The following is a 21,402-nucleotide window of genomic DNA, read 5'->3' on the forward strand; positions in this document are numbered from 1 at the left end:
GCATAAGCTTCAAAAACGAAAGTCTGTTTTAGTGAAGAAAGTGATCCACTTTTAGGAGCATTTGCTTTCCCTAGTGAACTTAAACAGTACATTTAATCTATCCACTTAACTCAGAGTGATGGAGTGCCAGAATATGGAAAATTGAAAGCATGTTATTTTTAGGCTCAAGTTGTAGAACTCTATATCTGACCAAGAAAACATCAAAGATGTCAAACACAGCCAGCTCGACCAAGCCAGCAGTTGGCTAATTCGTTGGTTTATTAAAAAAACAAAACAAAACAAAAAACCAGAATTTTTCGCTAGCAGGTTAGAAAAATCAGGAATATAAACTATTGATGCCTCAAATACATCTAACATTGAGGTTGCTTCTCCAGGACATGAACAGTCTAGTTCTCGTGTGTGTGTGTGTGTGTGTGTGTGTGTGTATTTGTTCTATGCGATTTTACCCTATGTGTAGATTTGTGTAACTACCACCACAGTGAAGATACAGGACAGTTTCCTCACAAGGATCCCTCATGCCACCCTTTTATAGACACATTGATTGTTTTTTTGTTTTTTTTTTATAATTTTTTTATTTTCACACTGTACAGCAAGGGGGTCAGGTTATCCTTACATGTATACATTACAATTACATTTTTCCCCCACCCTTTGTTCTGTTGCAACATGAGTATCTAGACAAAGTTCTCAATGCTATTCAGCAGGATCTCCTTGTAAATCTATTCTAAGTTGTGTCTGATAAGCCCAAGCTCCCGATCCCTCCCACTCCCTCCCCCTCCCATCAGGCAACCACAAGTCTCTTCTCCAAGTCCATGATTTTCTTTTCTGAGGAGATGTTCATTTGTGCTGGATATTAGATTCCAGTTATAAGTGATATCATATGGTATTTGTCTTTGTCTTTCTGGCTCATTTCACTCAGGATGAGATTCTCTAGTTCCATCCATGTTGCTGCAAATGGCATTATGTCATTCTTTTTTATGGCTGAGTAGTATTCCATTGTGTATATATACCACCTCTTCCAAATCCAATCATCTGTCGATGGACATTTGGGTTGTTTCCATGTCCTGGCTATTGTGAATAGTGCTGCAATGAACATGCGGGTGCACGTGTCTCTTTTAAGTAGAGCTTTGTCCAGATAGATGCCCAAGAGTAGGATTGCGGGGTCATATGGAAGTTCTATGTATAGATTTCTAAGGTATCTCCAGACTGTTCTCCATAGTGGCTGTACCAGTTGACATTCCCACCAACAGTGCAGGAGGGTTCCCTTTTCTCCACAGCCCCTCCAGCACTTGTTATTTGTGGATTTATGAATGATGGCCATTCTGACTGGTGTGAGGTGGTATCTCATGGTAGTTTTGATTTGCATTTCTCTTATAATCAGCGATGTTGAACATTTTTTCATGTGTTTGTTGGCCATCTGTATATCTTCTTTGGAGAAATGTCTATTCAGGTCTTTTGCCCATTTTTCCATTGATTGATTGGCTTTTTTGCTGTTGGGTTGTATAAGTTGTTTATATATTCTAGAGATTAAGCCCTTGTTAGATGCATCATTTGAAACTATTTTCTCCCATTCTGTAAGTTGTCTTTTTGTTTTCTTTTTGGTTTCCTTTGCTGTGCAAAAGCTTTTCAGTTTGATGAGGTCCCATGGGTTTATTTTTGCTCTAATTTCTATTGCTTTGGGAGACTGACCTGAGAAAATATTCATGATGTTGATGTCAGAGAGTGTTTTGCCTATGTTTTCTTCTAGGAGTTTGATGGTGTCCTGTTGTATATTTAAGTCTTTCAGCCATTTGGAGTTTATTTTTGTGCATGGTGTGAGGGTGTGTTCTAGTTTCATTGCTTTGCATACAGCTGTCCAGGTTTCCCAGCAATGCTTGCTGAATAGACTTTCCTTTTCCCATTTGATGTTCCTGCCTCCCTTGTCAAAGATTAATTGACCATAGGTGTCAGGGTTTATTTCCGGGTTCTCTATTCTGTTCCATTGGTCCGTCTGTCTGTTTTGATACCAGTACCACACTGTTTTGATGACTGTGGCTTTGCAGTATTTCTTGAAGTCTGGGAGAGTTATGCCTTCTGCTTGGTTTTTGTTTCTCAGGATTGCTTTGGCGATTCTGGGTCTTTTGTTGTTCCATATAAATGTTTGGATTGTTTGTTCTAGTTCTGTGAAAAATGTCATGGGTAATTTGATAGGGATTGCATTGAATCTGTAGATTGCTTTGGGTAGGATGGCCATTTTTACAATATTGATTTTTCCAGTCCAGGAACATGGAATATCTTCCAATTTCTTTACATCTTCTTTGATTTCTTTGATTAAAGTTTTATAGTTCTCGGCATATAGGTCCTTTACCTCCTTGGTCAGGTGTATTCCGAGGTATTTGATTTTGTGAGGTGCAATTTTAAAAGGTATCATATTTTTGTATTCCTTTTATAATATTTCATTACTGGTATACAGAAATGCCACTGACTTCTGAATGTTAATCTTATATCCTGCTACTTTGCTCAATTTATTAATCAGTTCAAGTAGTTTTGGGGTTGAGTCCTTAGGGTTTTCTATGTATAGTATCATGTCATCTGCATACAGTGACAGTTTGATCTCTTCTCTTCCTATATGGATGCCTTTTATTTCTTTTGTTTGTCTAAGTGATTGTTTTTAAAGGTATGATTCATGAATCACCTGCATCAAAATCCCCTACGGGAGTGGGGGGCCAGGTGTTGCTTATAAATTCTCAGGCCTCACTCAAGAATAGCTGAGTCAGAGATGCAGCAGGTTGGGTCTGAGCATTTGCATTTGAACAAGCTGCCCAAGAAATTTTTATTAATACTAATTTTGAGAACCTCTGTCATGTTTCAGTATTATGGCTATAGTAGATCTTTTACTTAAAGCTAGGCCCGAGGAGATCCAGAACTTTAAATGAAGGTGCAGTCAGAAGTGTTGCATCTAAATATCATGAATGTAGTACAAGCTCAAATGGGAAGACTATTTTGGATTTTGAGGAAAAACACAATGTGTATAGTTTATATGGTCACGTCTAAAGTCAACTAAAATTACAAAGTTTAGGCTGTAAATTCCCAAATATGCAATATAAAGCAATCCCCTTGGCTAGTTCCTACCTGGGCACTGTGCCAGGTACTGTAGCAACATAAGGTATTTAATCCTCACCATAATTCTAAGCTGTAGATCTAAAGGTTCATATTTTACAGATGAAGCAACAGAGGCTCAGCGAAATCATTTGTCCAACAGATACACAACTGGTAAGCAGCTGCACTGGAATTAAGCTGTAGGTATGTCTGACATCCTTATTCAAACTCTTTCCACAGTGCCAAGATGATGTAGATATAAAACAGAGGGCAGATGAATGAATTAAGAAGATGTGGTATATATACACAATGAAATACTACTCAGCTATAAAAAAGAACAAAACAATGCTACTTGCAGCAACATGGATGGAACTAGAGACTCTCATAAGTGAAGTCAGAAAGAGAAAGACAAATACCATATGATATCACTTATATCTAGGATCTAATATATGGCACAAATGAACCTTTCCACAGAAAAGAAACTCATGGACTTGGAGAACAGACTTGTGGTTGCTAAGGAGGAGAGGAAGGGAGTGGGATGGACTGGGAATCTGGGGTTAACAGATGCAAACTATTGCATTTGGAGTGGATAAACAATGAGATCCTGCTATATATATAGCACTGGGAACTCTATCTAGTCACTTGTGATGGAACATGATAGAGGATAATGTGAGAAAAAGAATGTGCCTATATGTGGGATTGGGTCACTGTGCTATATAGTAGAAATTGACTGAACATTGTAAACCAACTATAATGGAAATAATAAAAGTAATTTAAAAATTTTTAAAAAGTGCAACTAGGTTAGATTAATATGAATACTCTATTTTTTTATATAATGATTTTTTTTCCATTATAGCTGGTTTAGTGTTCTGTCAATTTTCTGCTGTACAGCGGGGTGACCCAGTTACACATACATGTATACATTCTTTTTTCTCACATTATCATGCTCCATCATAAGTGACTAGACATAGTTCCCAGTGCTAGACAGCAGGATCTCATTGCTAATTCATTCCAAAATGTCCTATTTTGTGATTGAAATTTTATTCTCATTAAATTTTGCCACCGTTGTTGTGATCATTTTTTGTTTGGAAGTAAAATTATAATAGGATAGGGCAGCACCAAAGTGTCTGTTATCAGACTATGACCAAGTGTAGAAATAGAGAGGAAATATTTAGAAAAGTTCACTGCAAGGAGACATTGCTGTAATACCCAAGGAGTGATGGGTGGATTTACCCCCCTTGAAGACAATATAGGCCAGTTCAGAATGCAAATTCACAAGATGAATCCTGAGTGGCTCAAGTCACAGGCTGGTCCTACATGGCAGGACCATGTACTGGTTTGTGATGGGTTGTGAACAAAAGAATCGGTCCTTCCCTACAGGTAGTTTGAATAGTACTGGTGTTTGCAGTTGACAAATTTAAAGGTTGCTAGAGGCACCCTGCTTCCCATTTGTACATTGGGCCAGCCTCTCCAAAGCTGCCCAGATCTTACAAGAGCCCCAAACCATCTCTTTCTTGGTGACACGCCAAGGCCTCCCCAGGCCACCACAGCCAGAACACCAATGATAGTCCGTGACACATTTCCTCACAAAATGTCCACGCTCAGCTGTTTACCTGAGCACCTAAGTGGGGAGGGATCAGAACTCAAAACTCACTTCCAGGAGTTCCCATCGTGGCACAGCAGAAACGAATCTGACTGGGAACCATGAGGTTGCAGGTTCAATCCCTGGCCTCGTTCAGTGGATTAAGGATCTGGCATTGCCATGAGCTGTGGTATAGGTTGCAGACATGGCTTGGATCTGGTGTTGCTGTGGCTGTGGTGTGCAGCAACAGCTCTGATTCAACCCCTGGCCTGGGAACCTCCATATGTCACAGGTGCAGCCCTAAAAAGACAAAAGACAAACAACAACAACAACAACAAAACCTCACTCCCAGGTCTGTCCCACGTGACTCAGTGCCATCAGTACTGGAGCCCTGATGTTAATTTCTGGGCAGTTTCTTCTGTTGTTCGTGTTGATCCCACCTTGGCTCACTTTTATTTTCAGTCCAGAAGCCCTTGATTTGGAATCTGATGTCCCTGTCTTACCTGCTTGGCTTTCCTCCACCTCCTCTTCCCTAATACACCTGATGTAAAAGATCAGCATCCTCATTACAGCAGCTATAATATACTAAAAACGTATCTGTCAAACATGGTGTACGAGGATTTGTATAACTTATTTAACTCATAAAACCTGCATAAGGTACACATAATTATCCCCATTTTTCATAAGAAGGAACCAAAGCTTAAGAAGGTTTAGATACTTTTTCCTGGGTAACATGGCTGATAAAGATGCAGGCAGAGGTTTGACCTCAAGCTCTATGTCCCTTACCGCTCTAGATAAATAAATAAATATCCAACATTAACATCGACCTGTCATTAGTAGTAAATATCTCCACTTTCCAGATAAGAAAACTGAGGTACAGTGAGGCTCAGGTACCTGGTACTAAGACAAGTAAGTTGCCATGTCAGAGTGATGACCTTTAGACTTTTGTTAGAGATGTTTTTTCCTTCTTACTATTGTCCACAAATGTCCCATTCTGTTTTCAATACATTACCTGTACTGAGTAAAGGGAGATTTACTAAGTTGAATGTCTCAGAAAAGACAGAGCCCCCCCCCCCCCAAAAAAAATCATTTCATTTACAGTTACGAATGCCCATAATTTCTGGATTGTGTTTTTATTTTGGTTAATATTTAATTTAGGCTTCTTGCAGGTGAAGGCAAAATGAGGTTGTACATGAAGAGAGAAAACAGCACTACATTATAAGGAAAAGGATAAAAATAAAAGGATGTTAGTCTCAAAAATGAGAGTGGATATATAAAAAATTCTGTGCTCACAGTGAAAATTTCATAGAACACATGGGGGCATTGGCAATTTCTTTAGGCATAGAACTTGGCCTTCATTAAATTTTTAATAAGTCAACATGGAACACTGAATCCAGACCCTGAGATTCTAAAAATAAGCCCTTGAAAAACATGTCCTGTGTGCGTGAGTTGATGTGTGTATATTTCTTTTCCTTACAACCAGGCAATCCACTACTTCTCCAAGATACTTGGGTGGGGAAGCAAAATCGCTAATGATACCCTCTTACTCCAGGCTCTCCAAAGAGTCCATCTCTCTCCTACTATCATTTCCATCTTTCTGATGGTGCCAAAGTACTCAGTGCAACCCCTAGCAGACAACTCTGGAAAAAGTGATGAAATCTGTGTAGCATGAAGAAGCAGAAACTTCCTAAGAAAGTTTCTCACCTTTCAGGGGTTTGGGTTTTACTGGTCTGATTCCTAATTCTTTGTCTTGACAATTTGCTTATTTACCCCAACCTTATCAAGCCTCCTCCCCCCAGTACTTCTAGTCCAGCTTTTTGGGGAGGTGGGGGCTTTTTTTGTGGGCTGCATCTGTGGCATATGGAAGTTCCTAGGCTGGGGGTCAAATCAGAGCTGCAGCTGCTGGTCTACACCACAGCCACAGCAATGCCAGATCTGAGCCGTGTCTGCTACCTACACTGCATCTCACAGCAAAGCCGGATAATTAACCCACTGAGCGAGGCCAGGAATCAAACCTGCATCCTCATGGATACTAGTCAAATTTGTTTCCGCTGCACCACAATGGGAAATCCCCAGGTCCAGGAAGGGAGGAATCTACAAGTGCCTGGAGCCTATCTGTCAGCTCTGGCCAGGTAAATCCTTGGCATTAAGATGGAAAGTCCCATGTATTCTAGGGAGTCCAATATGACATTTACCCATCAGAATCTGAAAATGCCATTTCCTGTTTTTTTGTTTTTGTTTTTTTTTTTTTAGGAAGTTAAAACCCGATTTTTACATTTTATTTATTTATTTATTTTAGGGCTGCACCCATGGCATTTGGAAGTTCACTTACACCACAGCTCACGGCAATGCCAGATCCTTAACCCACTGAGGGAGGCCAGGGATCGAACCCTCAACCCATGGATCCTAGTTGGGTTCATTAAGCACTAAGCCATGAAGGGGACTCCCCTATTTTGTTTAAGAAACACTGATACCTCAGGAAAGCACATGTGGTCCTGCTGGGGCTCTGGCGAAAACAGGAGAGCAGGGTACATGACCTTGGGAAGCAGGTAAGAGCCCATGGCAAGGGGCCTCATCTAACAAGGGCTCTAGCTGAGCACTGCACATTGCCATGGACATTGTCTTCCCTCCTCCTTTCAGACTGCAGAACCCCCTCCAGGAGCTTGGCTTTAGCATTGAGGTAGCAGAAAAGAAAAGATTTTGCTTACATGAAAGGGCCATATGTTCATGGTGGGGCTATGCCTGTGATTTCTTTAGGATTTAGGATAATTCTGATAAATACTGGTGTTCTCTGATGAAGAGGTGGTTTATGCAAGGTGGCATGTACAGGCCTCTTGGGACCATGTTCAGCTGCACCCAAACCCCCGCTGTCACTGGGGGGTTCCCCCCTACAACAGGAACAGACACATCCTCCTTTGGCTGCCCCCACACAGACCCCTTCCCCTGCTGGGTCTTCCCAACATTTGGCCCAGCAGCCTCTGCACAGCACCATGATTCTTGACCAAATTCTGTGAGCCTTTACAGGGAACCATGTAGAAGTATTTTATATCCTCTGAGGACTGAAGAGATGGGTATGAGTAGGGTTTTCCTTCTTTTCCCCAGATACCTCATGCCATAGTCTTTTCGTATCCCATTGGCATGGGCTGCTCCACTGTGCTTTCAGAAATCTCCAGACCACAGGCAGGTACCCATTTCTCTGTTTCCCACAGGCCCTCAAACTCCAGGGAAACCACTTAAACTTCCGTACAAATAGTTCTCTTACACACCACAGTGAGGGCAGCATCGGGAAGGGATTGCAGTGTTTAAATCCAGCCAGCTGCCCCTCTTTCTGGCTACCCAACCTTGAGTGATCCTCCTGCTGCCTCTCATCCTTAGGTGGAGGGGGGAGATTAGCTCCTATTTTCTGTGAACTCTCTCCCTCATTTGACTCCCTCCATTCGGTTCTGGTCTTATATTGTCTAGAGAGGAGCATCTGTGCCAGCCTGGTGTACTGGGCATCTGGGGGTGGTCTTGGCAGGAAGCTGTCTTCCCAAATGGGGGCAGACCAGCTCATGGGTAGCTCTGTGGACTGAGAATATGTACAATGAAGATTTCCCTTCTCTTGCAGGTTTAGTGAAATTACCAGGACAATAGGAAAAGTCTCTCTAAACATCCTTTACACAGAGATCAAACACTTTGCAATGATTCGACCATGCATTTTAACTGTCCCTTACTTAGACCTCAGATCCCTGCATCTCTTTCTGAGCAACTTATCATCCAAGAGAAGAAGAGAGCTCACACTTACTTATTCCAGGCTTGGCTGAGGTATAAGTTTAGCTAAATGCCTCTTAACCCATTCTGGGCCAGTTTCCTAGGCGTATGACCCGTGGAATTGCACGCAGCCCCATGCTGGCTGGCTCTAAGTTCTGCAGTTGCTATCTTGAAATTCTAATACATTTTGGAAAGGAGCCTGCATTTTCCTCTTGTGCTGGGCCATGGGAATGGCATAGCCATCCGTGTGCACCAGATGAAAACAAGAATCAGTGGGAGAAATAGGAAGGCCAAGTCCACATGTTCTGGGGGGAGGAGTCAGGGAGGAAGCCAGGGGGTGGGGGGACTAGAGGGAAGCAAGGTGGTCACAGGGTGTCTTGATTTCCCCTTAATTCCCTGTCTTTGGACAAAAGTGCAGAGTGGGAGGAATGGTGAGTTATGTGACGGAGTCAGATGGAAGAGGGGCCTCAGCTCCCAAGACAGACCAGAAATCTGGCAAGAGATTCAGCCTGCCCCTTTCCACAGGGGCCCAGCCCCGCAAGGGAAACTTGGTGCTGGGGAGAGGTTGGGAAGAGGGGCCTGGACACCCAGCTCTCCAACCCACTTTGAGCCTGTGCAAGGCTGTGTTGGCGGGGTTCCGGGCTGTAGCTGATATAGCAGAGACCCTACATGGCTTTGACCAAAAAGCCCCAGCTACCAAAATCTAAATGACAGTCCTGGGTGGATCTGGGGACCTCAATACTCTCTCACGACAAGGTCCTCTGAGACCCACCCACTAAGCCAGAGACCATGTCAGAGAGATGGGGCAGAAACAGGAGAGGAAGCCAGATGTAGGAGCCTATTTAAATGATCCAATCAGTTTCACATGATTTTGATAACTACTTCTTTCCCACTCCCTTGCAGGGGGGAGTTTGTAAGGAAGATTAGATTAATGATAAATGAAAATAATGGAATTGCATTTCCTTTGCAGCGTGTAAGCTCATAGCCCTACTATGTTTTATCTTGTCTTACGTGCTTCTTTAAAATTTTTAACAGCCATTATAAAAAGAACACAAAGATGACAGGTGTAAATGGAATCCATACATATAATACCCAAGCTTCAGTTTATCTAGTAATTGCAAATTTCTTCTTATCAAACTTTATATTTTCCCCAGTTTTATTGAAATTGCTTTCAGATGCATTGTCTTATTTGACCTCACAACAACCCTAGCAGATAGGAAAGACAGGTAGGAAATGTACCATTGTCCACATTTTGCTGGAGACGTGGGGATGCTAAGCAAGTTGTCCAAGATAATATCAGAGGCCAGTGGAGACAGTACCAGACCTAGAGGCCAGGCTAGATTCCACATCTAGGGGTCTTTCTACCAAGCCATTCATTACTGCTTGACACTAACTGCATAACCAGACTGCTAAAATGTGGTAAATGTACTGGATGCCACCTTCTTTCTCTCTGCTAATCCATTTCCTTCAAGGTCAGGGAACTGTTCTGAGCAGCTATTCTATTTTCTATTTCATTGATTTTGACTCTTAATTCTATATTTACCTTCCTTCTGCTTGATTTGATTTCATTTTATCCTTTTCACTTGTCTCTTAAGATGGAAGCTGAGGTCTTTGAAACTTTTCCTCCTTTGTGATAAGCATTTTAGTGCTATAAAATTTCTTCCAAGCACTGCTTTAGCTGCATCCCACACATTTTGATATGAGGTATTCCTATTTCATTTTAATTTAATTCAGTTAAAACTTCTCAGAATAAATTTTTGACCCCTTTTTAAAAGGAAATATATTATTTAGTTTCCAAATATTTGAGGGTTTTCAAAACCTGTTATTGATTTCCAATTTAATTCCATGGAGAAGAGAAAACATACTATGTATGAATTACATCTTTTAAAACTTGTTTTTATAGCCAGAAAAAGGTCTATCTTGGTAAATATTCTCTGTGTATCCTGCTGTTTGGGGATATTATGTTTTATAACTATCAATTAGGTCATAATTGATCATAACAATGTTAGCCTCACAGTGTTATTCAAGTTTGCTTATGTTTTTACTGATTTTTATTCTATTTGTTTCATTATTTAGAGAATATAACTGAAATATCAAAATTTTATCCACTTGTTCTATCAATTATTTGACTATAATTGTAAAGACTATTTCTTTTTGAAATTCTATAAGTTTTTGCTTCATCTTATAAAGTTCTGAAGTTCTGATGTTAGGGCATAAATATTTAGAATTGTTATCTCTTGTTGAATTGACACCATTATCATTATAAAATGACTTTCTTTATCCCTGGTGTTATTCTTTGATCTGAAATCTTTGATATTAATATAGCCAGCCACTTGAGTTTTCTTTTTTTAAATTTTGAATTCTACAATTCTACTCTGTTTCTGTGAGTTTGAGATTTCTTTTGATTAGTTACATGGTTTTCCATACTTATACTTTTAACCTATTTGTGCTCATATATTTAAAGTCAATTTGAAGTAGCACACTTTTAATCACTGTAGCTTTGTCATATATTTTGACATCAGCAAGTGTTATGCCTCAAGTTTTATTCTTTCTCAAGATTGCTTTGGCTTTTGGGGGGCATCTCTTGTGGTCCCCTATAAATTTTATAATTGTTTTTTATTTACATTGGGTGATGGATATTTTTACATTCCTACAAATATATTTGAGCTTTTTCTCTGGGATATAATTCAGATACTTGGAAGCCATTTTATTATTATTATTATTATTATTATTATTATTATTATTATTGCTTTGTTTTTAAGATCTGTTAGGCAGGACCAGAACAGTATTTAGTTTAGGGTTAATTATTCCCTATTATTGAGGCAATACCCTACTGAATTCTCTCCCACTACTCCACAAATTAGGAAGCTTTCTTATCTGGCTGGTCTGAATAGGCTCTATTCCCAGGCCTCTGGGAACCTCAGACACTTGTCATACTTTTGGAAGACTATTTTCTTGGCCCCAGGTAGTTTCTTCAAATGGATGTAATTTGTTAAATATTCAGAGAATCCTCTGCAGAGCTCTCAAGTTCTCCTTGTGTATAGATTTCTCCTTTCTGCCACTTTGCCCTTTGAAATCTAGCCAAATTGTTTTCTTCTAATTTTCTAAATTCTTAACTCCATCCCCTCAACTCAGGGAATCTGTTAGCCTCTGTGTAGTTTCCCTCTTCTTGCACCGCAGGAAAGAAATTCTCTCCAGGTGATAAGCTGGGGTGACCCGACCCATTTGTTTCCCATCTTTGAGGGATCATTTTCCTTCATTGCCTGAAATCCAGGATCTTGTAAACAGTGGTCACACAAATTTTATTCAATTTTTAACAATTTCAGGCAGAAGGATAAATCCTCATTACTTCATTCTGGCCAGAAGCAGACATTCTATCATTCTTGATGTATACATATATGTGAGTTCTCTTGAGAAGAGAAACTATTTACTTTCTAGAATATTCTAATGTGATTTTATTAATCCCACAAAGGTGGAAAATGACTCAGGGATAAAGGCTGAAGACGGCTATAACAAGGAAAACTTTAAAAGGTCATTCCAAAAGTGTGGATAATTAAGACATTTTTTAGAAAGTTAACTATTAAGAAGAGTAAACTATTTCTTTATTAAATTATTAATAATTTCTGATATACACTTATTTGTGAAATATTAAAATGCTCCACTGTACATTAAACTATTTTGTATAGACTTTCATACATTCCTCATCACATAACTAATTTTTGTACTCACAGAGACATGGAGCAAATAAGGCAGATTTTTTAAAAATAGAAAACATCTACTATCAGCCCATATTTTTAACAAGAAACTAAGGAAATTTTCCCTTAAATAAAGCACAAAAATGCATATAAGATAAGCACAAAAGATCTTGTGAAGACAGCTATTTCAGCGGTGAGGACAATTGCACAAAGGTTGGTTAACTCTGGTGAGTGTAACTAACTATGAATACTTCAGTTTTCTGGATTGTAAGCAACATAACCATTTCCTGCCACTTAAGAAGAAATGGAAAAAAACAAACAACAAACAAAAAACCCGACATTAGGAGGCTCACCAAACTGATCTAAGAGCTGAGGTATCTAGCTTGGAAAGTAGGCTGAAAGTGGATCCAGGAGTTTGGATCCACTGCTAAAGCATGCCATCAGAACAACCTGAGTCAGGGGGTCATTGATGACACAACTGGCAAAACAAATCCTTACTACCAGCAAAATCAATTCAAGCCAGCATTACTCCTTCATATCACTCATTCAAGTTCCAAAGTCTCAGACAAGAGTATCCTGTTGGGCAAATCTAATTTACGCACCTGCAGCCTTGCTGTTGGGACCTGCTTCTCTCCAAGACTCACTCAGTGGTGGTCTAAAACAAAGAGAATATGCTGGATAGCAAATAAAACAACTGAAGTCCACTATATCTGTCTTTTGGAAACTTTCATTTTTATTCGTTTTATTTTTAATCTAATTGTCCAAGATTTGGACATGGGGCAAAGGGATTACTGAGAACAATTTCTACATAGTGCTAGGCCTGGTTTAGCACTGCCAAAGGTTATCTGATTTTCTATGGGTTTTTACCTTTGTTCACTTGCTACTTGCTATTGTTTAGAATAGTTTACAGTTCTGTAAAGGTAGAAATTAATTGCAGAAAATAGTGATGTAACTTGTCCCAAAGAAATGAAAATGAATTATTCTAATTCAAATACTTTCTATCTAAAAGAAAAGAGAACACAAAAGTTGTAGTTTTTTTTTTTAGCCTACGCCAGAGCCACAGCAACGCGGGACCCGAGCCGGGTCTGCAACCTCCACCACAGCTCACAGCAACGCTGGATCATTAACCCACTGAGCAACCGGCAACCTCATGGTTTCTAGTCGGGTTCGTTAACCACTGCGCCACGACGGGAACTCCCAAAATTTGTAGTTTTACTGTCTTATAGAACATTATCAATTTTTAAATCTAAATTATCAATCTTATTCAAATATTCTTTCTTTCAGTTAAAATAAACAAGATAGTGTTTCTGCAGTTCTCTTGGAACCAACTTTCCCATCTTGCTAGTTCCATCATTACTGTGTTAAATAAGTTTTTGAAATTTGTTCTTTTTATAGTTGTATAAGTCATGCTTTTAACATTTTGGAATTTATACCTTGATAATGCTTTCTGCCAATATCAAGACACCAGCTTCAAGAGATACTTTGCCAGTCTTTTTTTTTTTTTTTTGGTCTTTTTAGCCATACCCATGACATATGGAAGTTCCCAGGCTAGGGGTTGAATTGGAGCTGCAGCTGCCAGCCACAGCCACAGCCACAGCCACAGCCACACAGGATCTGAGCCACGTCTGTGACCTACACCACAGCTCACAGCAACGCTGGATCCTTAACCCATTGAGCAAGGCCAGGGATCAAACCCAAATCCTCATGGTTGCTAGTTGGGTTCATTACCACTGAGGCACAATGGGAACTCTCAGCCACTCCTACTTTCTCCAGCTCATTTGTGGACAAAAAAATACATAAAGAAAGACGTCTGTTCTCCTTAATACAACTAATAGGTCATGCCAGAGAATATTTTTAACTTAAAAAAAATCTCAGATAAAAAGAACATCAAATACTCAGAGGCAGGATGGCATTGTGATTGAGAGTGCAAAATCCAGAACCAGAATAGTTGCTATTTACTGGCTTTGTAACCCCAGGCAAAGGACTAAACTTTTCTTTGTATCGGTTTCATCTTCTATAAATTTATGATAATAAATATCTCCTGGGTTGTTGTGATGATGACTTGATACCTATTAAAAACTTTGATTTAGTGCCTGAAGCACAGAAAGTGCTATACAAATATAGTTAATGCTACTAACTATATTACATCATATATTATATTATTCATAAATATAGTTAGCATTATTAATGTTTGTGCTTCTGGTTTGCAAAGCATAGATTTATAATCCTTTAATAGTCAACAATACCACTCTCCAAAAACATATCTTATCTACCATTCCACACTATCATAGCTTATATTTTCCAAGGGAAACATCCCAGAAGACGGTACTAATTTATGCACCTGCTATTTCTCATCTTATTTACTATTGCTCATCTTATTTATTAGAGTGTAACCTTGGCACACCCTTATCAAGAGGTAGTATCTAATTATCCTTCAATTTAACTTAGGCTGGTCTTAGTGATTTGCTTGACCAATCAACTATGGAAGAAGTGACATTCTGTGATTTCTGGGGTTAGGTCATAAGAAGCCTTGGAATATTTAATAATGGGATGCAGGCTTCTTTCTGGAACCCAGCCACCATGCCCTAAGAACTATCAGCCACATGGAGAGGCTACATGCAGGCATGTTAGTCAATTGCTTTGGTTTAGTCCCCAGACAATTGCCAACCATGTCTTTTTAGATATTTACCTAGTTGAGCCTTCAAATGACTCCAGCCACACTCCACTCCTATTTGACTGAAATGGGATGAGAAATCCCAAGTAAGAATCTCCCAGCCAAAGCCAGTCAATGCATAGAAACACAAAAGACAATAAATTGTAATTTTAAGTCACTAGGCTTTGGAACAGTTTGCCATGGAGCAATGGACAATGAAAACACACATTATGTTGGCCTCCCTGCCATGTAGTTCTAAGAACAAGACCATCTTACACTATCTCATCTGAAAGTCGGTTTAACTCATTGTGCATAAGCAAAAGTCGACTACAATTCCAGCTGTTTCAAACCATCAGTCCTCTTGGACATGATCTAGAGAGGCTACGAGTTCACAGCTCATTGATGGAACAGTAATTTTCATCATAAATATTTGAAGTTAATGAGAAATCTTTGAAGCACTTCTTTTTTTTTTTTTGGTACATTCTTTTTTTTTTTTTATTTTCCCACTGTACAGCAAGGAGGTCAGGTTATCCTTACATGTATACATTACAATTACAGTTTTTCCCCCACCCTTTCTTCTGTTGCAACATGAGTATCTAGACAAAGTTCTCAATGCTACTCAGCAGGATCTCCTTGTAAATCTATTCTAAGTTGTGTCTGATAAGCCCAAGCTCCCGATCCCTCCCAGTCCCTCCCCCTCCCATCAGGCAACCACAAGTCTCTTCTCCAAGTCCATGATTTTCTTTTCTGAGGAGATGTTCATTTGTGCTGGATATTAGATTCCAGTTATAAGTGATATCATATGGTATTTGTCTTTGTCTTTCTGGCTCATTTCACTCAGGATGAGATTCTCTAGTTCCATCTAGTTGCTGCAAATGGCATTATGTCATCCTTTTTTATGGCTGAGTAGTATTCCATTGTGTATATATACCACCTCTTCCAAATCCAATCATCTGTCGATGGACATTTGGATTGTATTTTGCATAGCAAAGGAAACCAAAAAGAAAACAAAAAGACAACTTACAGAATGGGAGAAAATAGTTTCAAATGATGCATCTGACAAGGGCTTAATCCCTAGAATATATAAGCAACTTATACAACTCAACAGCAACAAAACCAATCAATCAATGGAAAAATGGGCAAAAGACCTGAATAGACATTTCTCCAAAGAAGATATACAGATGGCCAACAAACACATGAAAAAATGCTCAACATCGCTGATTATAAGAGAAATGCAAATCAAAACTACCATGAGATACCACCTCACACCAGTCAGAATGGCCATCATTCATAAATCCACAAATAACAAGTGCTGGAGGGGCTGTGGAGAAAAGGGAACCCTCCTGCACTGTTGGTGGGAATGTCAACTGGTACAGCCACTATGGAGAACAGTCTGGAGATACCTTAGAAATCTATACATAGAACTTCCATATGACCCCGCAATCCCACTCTTGGGCATCTATCTGGACAAAACTCTGCTTAAAAGAGACACGTGCACCCGCATGTTCATTGCGGCACTATTCACAATAGCCAGGACATGAAGCACTTCTTAACTTCAGCTTTCCCCTCCTTTCAACAATTCTAAGTTCACCTCCTTATCAAAGTGACCCAGATTGCTACCGAGTACTAGGATTTTTTTTAAAACCCTACATGGGTAAAAACTGAAAAAATATACCCTTTAAAAGTTGCAAGTGATTTCATGCCACTTTAGGAAAGTGTAACCATTAAATTATCTTTTGTATTAGATGAACCTTTGGTTTAGAGCAAAGAAAGCCAATGGACTTTCAATGAGGCAAAGTATTGCAAAGCTTCCTTTCTAAAAACTAGGAAGTTTGAGGGTGCTGCTTCAAGGAACTGAGTAGTCCATACAACAATGCAAAGTTTTATCTCATGGGTGAGCAGAGTGATATCTTCATAGGTAATATTATCTTTAAAGCAGTAATTCTTGGAGTTCCTGTTGTGGTGCAGTGGTTAATGAATCCGACTAGGAACCATGAGATTGCGGGTTCGGTCCCTGCCCTTGCTCAGTGGGTTAATGATCCGGTGTTGCTGTGAGCTGTGGTGGAGGTTGCAGATGCGACTCGGATCCTGTGTTTCTGTGGCTCTGGCGTAGGCTGGGGGTTCCAGCTCCGATTCGACCCCTAGCCTGGGAACCTCCATATGCCACGGGAGCGGCCCAAAGAAATAGCAAAAAAAAAAAAAAAAGCAGTAATTCTCAAACTTAAAACCATTTTTTTAAAAGATGCTAGAAATTCTCAGCACTGTTTTAAATGATTTTTATTATAGAATTATTTAAATATGTACAAATAGGTATTTTTGGCCTATTATGTGCCAGGCACTGTTCTAGGCATTGGTGAGACTATGTCCCTGACATCAAGAAGCTGACAAAATGGTAAAACTATAATTATAAGTGGACTAGGCTGCTTATTTTGTACACATGATATTATTCAAGACAGAAAAACCCAAATTTAGAGAAATGTCATCTACTGTACTACTGTAATCTGATGTTTTCAGAAGGCTGAAGGGCAAGGCACATGTGTGGATAGGGGTGGAACTCCCCTAAAAAGGGGTCAATACTCGTGCTGTCAGTTGTCCTGGAAAAAGGTCAAACCAGTGGTTGGGAAATGGGGACTCAGAGATCAGGCCTTACGAATGAGGTAAAGATAATCCCTCTCCAGGTTCTTGGTAGTCAGAGCTGGACTATGAGGCAGTTGCACACAAAGCCCGTTCTGTATTGGGAACTACAGACAAGCAATTTTTGAGCCTACAAAAATGTTTGAAAATTTGGGGGGGAAATTATTGGCTCCAAAATAAGAAAACTGCTAAATCAATATTAATAGATGTTTAATTAAATGCCTACAAAATGTAACATTGTGATAACAGCACAAATTGTTAAAATTAGTATTCATTAAAATGTCATTACATTTGGAAATAATTAATTGGCCAGATTATCTCATTCTGCAAGAATTCTCGAATATGTATGATCGCCAAGAAAATCATTGCCAATCATAAATTAATTGAGTTGCAAATAATTTCCAAAGGAAACTTACAAAAATCCTTTCATCCCATTATTATTAAATTAATGTGGCATATATGTTTGCACCAATGTGTTTGATATGAAGTAAGAGCAAGAGTATGGTTTATAAATGTTTTGAGAAATTACAGGCAGCAAAGGACTTAGGTGCTGAATAAAGATCTGGTTGTCCAAAGTCCTCTGGACAAAAAGGGTGTAGGTTCTTTTCAAGGCATTGAAAAAGATCAGTTGTTATATAAGGATGAATATTAACAAGGTTTACACCAGGGTCCCTTCAAACCCATACACTGCCTCTGTGTGATTTAGAAAAAGGTGACCCTTCCAAGTAGTTGCAGCCCCAGCCAAAAGCACAGAACATGATGAGCTGGGAGTGGACTACATTTCAACCTCGATATAGCTCCTGGGCTAGAAGCCTTTATCCAGGACACAAAGCACACATGCACTCAGGGAAGCCATGAATAGTATTCTGTGGAAATGTCCAAGTTTCTATAGTAATTGTTGACTCTCCTTCCCTCCCATAGTCCTGAAACCTTAATCAAGTGTTCATGGAAAGTTTTGGCCTGGCCATTGTTTTGCTATAGGAAACTGAAGGGAAGAATGTGTCCCATACTTAGGACAAAAAGAAGAGCAGGAGTTCCTTCTCTTAACTCAAAGACAAATGTGTGCAGTAAGTGGGAATATGGTGAGAGTCACTGGCAGCCAAGGCAGGTTAGGCAAGAGCCAGAGAGCATGGAAACCTGTTCCTGAGCATAAAACAGCACACAACAGAGCTCTTAGAAATACCTGGGGACATGTGTGAACACAGCACATGATAACCGGATAACTGGGTATTTAAAATGAAAGCCAAACCAATTTTGTACACAGGTTAGTGAAGCCAAGGTACAAGGTCTTTCCTTTATGGAAGCTGAAGTCTAACAAAATTCAGACAGTATAAAAGAATGTTAGATGGAAAATAAAAATAAAAGTTGCCTTCCCAACAAGTTCTTACATACAAATAATTACTTTAAATATAAATACCCTAAATATTCCAATCAAAAGACAGAGATTGGCAGGGTGGATGATAAAGCACCATTCATCTATATGCTGTTTGTAAGAAATTTACTTCAAATTCAACAACATATAGGTCAAGAGTAAAGGGGTGGGAAAAGATATACCATGCAAATATTAAATTTGAAGAAGAGGAGTGACTATCTTAATATCCAATAATGCAGAGAAAAGAAAATTACTAGAGACAATAAAGGGCGCTACATAATGATTGAAGAGCCATCCTCCAGGAAGACATAATGATTCGAGTGTGTACTGACCAAACATCAAGCCTTAACGAACATGAAACAAAAACTAATAGAGCTGAAAAGAGAAATAGATAAATCCACAGTTATAGTTTAAGACTTCAACACCTTCCTCTGACCAACTAATTGAACTACAAGTCAGAAAATCAGCAAGGACATAGAAGATCTGAAAAACACAATCAGCTACGTGATCTAATTGCAAATGTAGAACACTAGAGTCAACAGCAGCAGAATACATTTTTCAAAATCACCCATGGAACATTCACTAAGATAGTCTGTATCCATGGTCATAGACACATCTAGTAAATTTAAAAGAACTGAAATCTGACCATAATGTGAATTCTCTGATCATAATGGAATCAAACTAAAAATCAATACCAGAGAGAAAACAAGACTCTAAGCATGTGGAAATTAAACAACACACTTTTGCATAATCAAAACGAAAGTCCCAAAGGAAAATTTAAAAATACTTAGAGCTGAAATGAAAAAGCAAAATATCAAAACGTGTAAAATGTTTTACATGCAAAGTATTTAGCTGTAACATGCAGCTAAAGCAGTGCCGAGTAGGTAATTTGTTATACTAAAAAGTTTACATAAAAATGGAGAAAGATCTTGAATGGATCAAGAAACTAGAACAAAAGGAGAGCAAATTAAACCCAAAGTAAACAGGATAGAAATAATAAAGATAACAGTAGAAATAAAAGAAACTGAAAATAGGTAAACAATAGAGAAAAATCAATGAAACAAAAAGCTGTTTTTTTAAAAAAAAAAAATTCCTAACATTGACAAGACTTTAGCAAGACAGGCAAAAATGAAAAGAGAGGGTTCCCTCCTGCACTGCTGGTGGGAATGTAAACTGGTACAGCCACTATGGAGAACAGTCTGGAGATACCTTAGAAATCTATACATAGAACTTCCATATGACCCTGCAATCCCACTCTTGGGCATCTATCCACACAAAACTCTACTTAAAAGAGACACATGCACCCGCATGTTCATTGCAGCACTATTCACAATAGCCAGGACATGGAAACAATCCAAATGTCCATCGACAGATGATTGGATTCGGAAGAGGTGGTATATATACACAATGGAATACTACTCAGCCATAAAAAAGGATGACATAATGCCATTTGCAGCAACTAGATGGAACTAGAGAATCTCATCCTGAGTGAAATGAGCCAGAAAGACAAAGACAAATACCATATGATATCACTTATAACTGGAATCTAATATCCAGCACAAATGAACATCTCCTCAGAAAAGAAAATCATGGACTTGGAGAAGAGACTTGTGGTTGCCTGATGGGAGGGGGAGGGAGTGGGAGGGATCGGGAGCTTGGGCTTATCAGACACAACTTAGAATAGATTTACAAGGAGATCCTGCTGAATAGCATTGAGAACTATGTCTAGATACTCATGTTGCAACAGAAGAAAGGGTGGGGGAAAAACTGTAATTGTAATGTATACATGTAAGGATAACCTGACCTCCTTGCTGTACAGTGGGAAAATAAAACAAAAAAAAAGTCAAAAAAAAAAATGAAAAGAGAAAGAGAAAGGACACAAGTCACCAATATCAAGTATGAAACAGAGATTATCACTACAGATCCTGCAGCCATTAAAAGGATTAAAAAGGTGACATTACAAAAAACTTTATGTAATTTAAGTTCAATAACTTAGAAGACATGGATAATTCCTTGAAAACAAGCTACCAAACTCAACCAGGATGAAATAGATAATATAAATAGTCATATTACCATTAAAGAACTTGAATTCATAATTTAAAATCTCTAGAAAGAGATCTTTAGGCACAGGTGGTTTCAGTGGAGAATTCTATTGAACATTTAAAGAAAAAAGAACACTAATTTTATGCAATCTCTTCCAGAAACTACAAGAGGAGGGAACACTTCCCAGCTCATTTTGTGAAGTCAGTCTTTTTTGACACCAAAACCAGATGAAGACAATACCAAAAAAGGATGAATTATTTTATGGTATTCTGTGGGTCTTGCCAACCCTGAAATGCTTCTTTTCCTTTTATCCAATGAGATTTAAGGATGCATTTTTTAAAAACAAATTTTCTTCCCAATTAGAGTCTAGCCCAATTTCAGAGGAAATTATTCCCAACAGAATGTAGCAAGAATCCTATTTTTTGTTAAAGAAGCAAGGAAAGGAAGAAATACCTTTCCAAAATTGCAATGATGTTCTCCCAAACTGTCCTATGAATAGTACCAGCACTGCCCCTAGAACAGTAAACAGTGAAATAGACTGGGGAAGGGGATTCACAAAATCATATTTCTTAGTTTTGGTCAGCAATGCTCATGGATT

The 21,402-nt window shown here is 38.9% G+C and overlaps 1 protein-coding gene and 1 pseudogene across 2 annotated transcripts in view; both read right to left on the minus strand.

The window, feature by feature from the left end:
• The window catches only part of LOC100737723 (small ribosomal subunit protein eS7 pseudogene), a 50,837-nt pseudogene extending 43,619 nt beyond the window's left edge, over window positions 1-7,218 (minus strand).
• The window catches only part of SLC35F4 (solute carrier family 35 member F4), a 263,750-nt gene that overhangs the window by 162,452 nt on the left and 79,896 nt on the right, over window positions 1-21,402 (minus strand). The window lies entirely within an intron of this gene.

The sequence above is a fragment of the Sus scrofa genome, chromosome 1, assembly GCF_054392235.1.
Source record: "Sus scrofa isolate SSC_HxYL_T2T_F1_AM1 chromosome 1, Sscrofa_HxYL_maternal_Yorkshire_Landrace_v2.0, whole genome shotgun sequence".
NCBI lineage: Eukaryota > Metazoa > Chordata > Mammalia > Artiodactyla > Suidae > Sus > Sus scrofa.